This window comes from Nanorana parkeri, unplaced genomic scaffold (genome assembly GCF_000935625.1).
Source record: "Nanorana parkeri isolate BGI_ZX_2015 unplaced genomic scaffold, ASM93562v1 scaffold345, whole genome shotgun sequence".
NCBI classification, from domain to species: domain Eukaryota; kingdom Metazoa; phylum Chordata; class Amphibia; order Anura; family Dicroglossidae; genus Nanorana; species Nanorana parkeri.
The window spans coordinates 339,100-345,784 of NW_017306613.1; positions in this window are offsets into that span (position 1 = coordinate 339,100).

Consider the following 6,685-nt stretch of genomic DNA (forward strand, 5'->3'; position numbering starts at 1 on the left):
ATATATATAGCATTTTCAGAAAACAGTTTTCTATGGGGAAAAAATTAAACAAAAATAACCCATTATTGAGTCACTTTATATCTGTAAATATTGAATGTAAAATCTTTTCTGACATCATCTGTATAATAATTGTAAGTAATTTGTACTTCTCTGTAACTACCATATATTCAGAATAAAAGAGGGAAATTTATTTTGTGAAAGTTTATTTCTGTGAAGATAAATTTTCTTTTGGGTAGTGTATGAATGACATGAGTGACCATCTTTTGTTTACACCTTTTATTTGGACTACGTGTACAATAACAAACAGAAACGTGTAGCAACTTGGTGAGAATGAGAACATCCACTACAAATTTGACATGTACTAGAACTGGATGTATTTAGTATAACCATCGGAAGCAGATAATATTGAGATAGCAGGTTAGGACAAATTGTTAGTATGTTAAGTTGGAGAGTTTTGGCTGATTTCCCTTAGCAAGTACCTAGGCCCACATTTTAGTCAAGCTTGTGTATAGTACAAGGCCAATTTATGAAGAAAATAATCTTTACCCTCAATTAAGTTCAAGGGAATTGAAAAGAAAATAGAGATTTCTCATGATCCTGATTGGGATTCCAATTTGAAAAAGCCAATGCAAAGAGTGAAATTAAGGAGTTTATAGTAACCAATGTAATTTCATCAGACTATTTTACTGTTGTCAGGACAATGAAAGATGAGTTGTGATTGGCAGCTTAGGGCAACTGCATAGTGTTTGGTACATAGTGTCTACTATATAAAATAACCGCTGCTCCAATTTCAGTTTAAAAGTATTAAAAGGGAACTCTGACAGGTGGAAATAAAAATGCTATTTAACAAGTAAGTGTAACCCCCATACAAATGGATAGTTACCAACACAAAGAAAATGTATATATATTATTATATTATAAAAAAAAGTGCCAGCTAATATGCAGTACAAATACAGAATTCAATAATGTATTGAATAATTATATACATTACACACATAATTATTAAATAATAATAATGTAAATAACACACACAGAGTACATTTTTTGAGAGACTATGCACAAAAATAGTTTTTAACTGCCGTTAATATTGTGTCCATAGTTTATCCTTCCTTATTAATTAATAATTGTAAGTGGTTGTGCAACTTTGTTCTACATAAAGAACAGCTTCTAACTACGACTATGTTTATTGACTGTAACTAACAGAAGCTCTTAAAAGGCAAGTATTTATTTTTGTATACAAAAAAGAAAATAATCAGTTCAGCTACGCTACAGCACAACGAATGTATAATTTAGGCTGAATTTTGCAATTTCAAATTTAAAAAAAAAAGGACATTTCTTTTAAAGCAAATACATTGTCATGGGGACAGAAAATGCGTTACTGTCATAGCAAAAGATGTTATTTTTAATTTTGTAAAACGATTAATTGCCAATTTGCCATTTCTGAATTTTCAGTTATTTCCTGTAATTAAAAAATGTCCTGAAGGTAATGTCTAAAATTAGCAAAAACTGTTGCAATTGTCAATTATATTAATATTAATTTATCCTCACCAGCACATCACTTTACTCGTCTACTTTTCATAATCCACTTTATTCCATAAAGAGCGCTATGTCTTAAGTGTAAACCACAGTGACCAATCAGACTTTACTCTGCTCAAGTCAGACCAGAACTAGATGATTTGTGATTGGATTCCACAGGCTACCGCGCTTAACAATTAGCACATAAGAAAGAGCACTAATGAATTGGCGCCCTTTCCTAAGCTTTTCTTTTAATTGTTGTCACACATACAAAGCTTTTTTCTTTAAATGCAAGATTCCTATGTTAAATCTTTAACGATAAAGTACATATTTTGAATTCTAGAATATGGCCATGCAAATTGATGGAAATGCTGTCAACACTTGAAAAAGCTATTGTGTTTACAGTGGAGGATTGATACTTTACTCTGCTCATATATCCTTTGTCATTTTTCTGCAAATCCAGCAACAAAAAGACAAGTGTATCTGTTAAGATCCTTGGAAATCGGCACAATCGCGTGGCAATCCTTCCATATTGCATCCCAATGCACTTGACAATTGTACGTATTAAAGTACAAAGGAATGTTTCTGCTGTAACCTTGTTCCATGTTGACCTGTTTTATATGTCACAATGCCCCTCGCACAATAGAGAATTTATATTGGGAATCTTTACAACAATGCTCTGTATTTCCCTATTAGCGATACTGCTAGGTTATGATTGCCTTATTATTAGGTGAAAATGTAGTTTTTATCTGCTTACTTGACCCCGTGTCCAAGGTGCGCGTGACAGGTTGCTCAAATAACTAAAATATATTTTATGGAGAAAAACACAGAGGAACTAAAGACAATACAAGCATTTATGTCTTTTTGTTGTGTTTTTGTACAAACTGCCCTGCTAATATAATAGGCCCTGAACCGATTGCAAAGTATTTTCTTCCATCGTTCAGAATGGTAGACTGTGAAATAATCAAATAGAGGTCTCGTCGTGAAGTACAAATGATCACCTATCACAATGTAAGCTGGTGCCTATTACAGTTGGTCGGTCACATTACTATGCAGTTAGAGCTGGGGTGTTTGTCACTCTTTTTTTTTTTTAACACAAATGCCTCCATCACAGAAAATTCAGAAACAATATTCCATGCCAATTCAGCCCATGCGTTTCCAACAAGAAAAAGTATGTGAGGAATATATCCAAATACAGTAATACCTTGGTTTACCAAGTAACTTGGTTTGAGAGCGTTTTGCAAGACAAGCAAACATTTCAGAAAAATTTTGACACACACACACAAACATTTATTATAATTATACAGGATTTATATAGCGCTAACAGTTTGCGCAGCACTTTACAAAATGGGGGGAGACAGAACAGGTACAATACAATTTCAGTATAATGGGAAGGATTAGTAGGAAGGCCCTGCTCATGAGAGCTTACAATAACAACCAGTACACTATCATAATGAGTTGCCATAAAAGATTAAAATTAGTGGCAGTGTGTAAAATTCAAATAATAACGTCAACAGACACGTATTCATACATATGACTAGTAATGAAGCACCGAATGTGTCAGATATGCTTTGGAAATCAATTAAAATGAGTTTATACATAAATATGCTTCAAAATGAAAACACAAAACTTGATAAAGTGATTTTAAACAGGACTAAACTTTGTGTTTAAAGATAAGTTCAAAATACAAAGATAAAAAAAAAACAACTAATTGAAAAAATAAACATTACATTAAAAAATGACTAATAAAAAATAGTTTCCATTATTCTCAGATGGAAAAAAATGTTAAATGAAAGAAGAAAAAAAAAACTGCACAAAGGGCAAAAATGTTTTTTTTGGTAAAAACACTGTTATGGGAATGCCGAGATTTTCAATAAAAGGTGACAGTGTGGAGCAGTAGGGATGAATTACAGAAACAAGAGGGATATTGGCGGAGGAAAATATTCTGAAATATTCCAACTGTCGTCTTTCAAGCTGCGTGAGGCTGACCTCTGTGCGCGTGATGTGACACAGTCCAAGTAATCGGTGAAAATCAGACACAGGCAGATCTCATAGATGAAGCATCGCTGTAAGCACCTATTACTGGAAATGAATAGAGGGCTATGTCAGACATTAGAATGGGATTGTTGCCTGACAGCGGTTGTAGTGTACTTCTATCTTGCACAGCGGGGAGCCGCGTTGAAATGTTTCAAAATACAGGTAAAAACAACATGATCAAAAGGCGGGGAGGGGAAAAAAAAAATCCAGCCGGCAATGATGTTGAAAGCTTCGCTTTTCAAACCTCGGATATGAATGCATCTCTCTGCTGCATTTAAGGAAATAATATTATGAAATTATAATGCTTTTCCTGTGGCTTTTTTTTTTCTCCAGAAATGTCTATGTATTTTTTTCCATGGCCTATTCTGTAAATGGTTTGCTTCTTTCATGATTTCAGTGTGCAGGCTTGGTGATAAACTCCGAAAAGAGATGATGGGAGGCAAAATGCTGTAGAGATCGGTTTAACTGCTTCACAGCAAAAGGAAGATACAACGTGGAGATGACTAGCCGGGTTTATGGCTTACTTCCAGTTAAAATAAAAATCTATTTATCTATTATCTATCTGGTCTGTCTATTGTTTTATCTATCTATCTATCTGTCTATCTATCTTATCTATTTGGAATCTGTTTTAACTAATCTATTCAGAATCTTTCTATATTATCTATTCTATTCAGAATCTGTCTATCTTCTCTAATCCATTCGGAATCTTACATAGTATTTGAGGTTGAATAAAGACATTAGTCCAAATCTGTCTATATTATCTAATTTATTCGGAATCTATCATATCTAATCTATGCGGAATCTGTCTATCTTGTCTAATCTATTCAGAATCTGTCTATCTTATCTAATCTATTCAGAATCTGTCCATCTTGTCTAATCTATTCGGAATCTGTTTTATCTAATCTATTCAGAATCTATATTGTCTAATCTATTCGGAATCTGTCTATTTTATCTAATCTATTCAGAATCTGTCTTATCTGATCTATTCAGAATCTATCTATCTATCATATCTAATCTATTCAGAAACTATCATATCTAATCTATTCAGAATCTATTTTATCTAATCTATTCAGAATCTGTTTTATCTAATCTATTCGGAATCTGTTTTATCTAATCTATTCGGAATCTGTTTTATCTAATCTATTTGGAATCTGTTTTATCTAATCTATTCGGTATCTGTTTTATCTAATCTATTCGGTATCTGTTTTATCTAATCTATTCGGTATCTGTTTTATCTAATCTATTCGGAATCTGTTTTATCTAATCTATTTGGAATCTGTTTTACCTAATCTATTCATAATCATTCTATTTTGTCTAATCTATTCGGAATCTGTCTATCTTCTCTAATCTATGCGGAATCTGTCTATATTATCTAAGCTATGCGGAATCTGTTTATATTATCTAAGCTATGCAGAATCTGTCTATCTTCTCTAATCTATTCAGAATCTTTCTATTTTGTCTAATCTATTCGGAATCTGTCTATCTTCTCTAATCTATGCGGAATCTGTCTATCTTCTCTAATCTATTCAGAATCTTTCTATTTTGTCTAATCTATTGGGAATCTGTCTATCTTCTCTAATCTATTTGGAATCTGTCTATTTTATCTAATCTATTCGGAAGCTATTTTATCTAATCTATTTGGAATCTATTTTATATAATCTATTCAGAATCTATGTTATGTAATCTATTCGGAAGCTATCTTATCTAATCTATTCAGAATCTGTCTATTTTATCTAAAGTATTTGGAATATGTCTATTATTATTAACATTTGTCTAATCTATTCGGAATCTGTCTATCTTCTCTAATCTATGCGGAATCTGTCTATCTTCTCTAATCTATTCAGAATCTTTCTATTTTGTCTAATCTATTGGGAATCTGTCTATCTTCTCTAATCTATTTGGAATCTGTCTATTTTATCTAATCTATTCGGAAGCTATTTTATCTAATCTATTTGGAATCTATTTTATATAATCTATTCAGAATCTATGTTATGTAATCTATTCGGAAGCTATCTTATCTAATCTATTCAGAATCTGTCTATTTTATCTAAAGTATTTGGAATATGTCTATTATTATTAACCCCTTCATGACTGAGGCCTTTTTTTTGTTTTTTTGCACCCATGTTATATTCCACATTTTAGGCCTGAAAATTATTTCAAACCCCCAAACATATATTTTCTGAAAGCCAAGAATAAAATGTCAGCAGTTGCAAAGTTTTATGTTGCACGATATTAGTGCAACTTATTATCAAACCCCAAAATTTTGGGAAAATGCACTTAAATGCTCCAAAACACAATAAAATACCCATGTTTTTACAATGAGTAAATAGATACCCAATATGCCCAGGTTAAATATTGTGTGCATCCGTGAAAATGCGACAAAATACAGTACCCCAAAAAGTCCCTAGACAATGCTTTAAAAGCCCCCACAGGTCATCACTTTAGGGATACACATAAATATTGGCCTTAGAATTATTGCTCTCAGTCTGGCGTGCGCGGTGTAGCGTGGTCATCGTTATCATAAGTAGGGGCACGCAACACGTGTTCGCGGGGACAGGGCACTTTAAAAAATGTTTTTATTATTTTTACATTTATCTCATTTAATATTATTTTAAAAAAACGTATTATTTTTTTTACTTTACTGTAATTGCTATCACATAGGGGGGCTTACAAGCCCCCCATGTGATAGCGTACTAGCAATGAGAGGTCCTTTTTAAGGTGACACTGGGGGTCCAAAAGACCCCTGGCATCACATTTACACTTTAAATAAGCTATTAAAATGCAGATCACACTTCAATAATGTATTGCTCGGCTTCAGGAGCACCGCAATGACAGCTATGGAACTGTAAGTGATGCAATATGCGTTGCTCCCGGTCCCATAGAACGGGGAGAAGATCGGTGAACAGATGTTCGCCGCTCTCCTCCCCAGCCTCCCATTAACTCCCGAGATGCTGATCCTGGGCCCGCAGGTGGGGCAGTGGAGCCCGGGAAACACGGCGTGGGTGTGGGGCGGGCAGTTTACCGGCCTGTAGAAGTGATGTAAACAGAGCCGCCGGGAGTCTGTTTAAACAGGCCTGCCGTCAGTGACGTTCTATGTACGTCACTGGTCATGAAGGGGTTAATATTATACAGG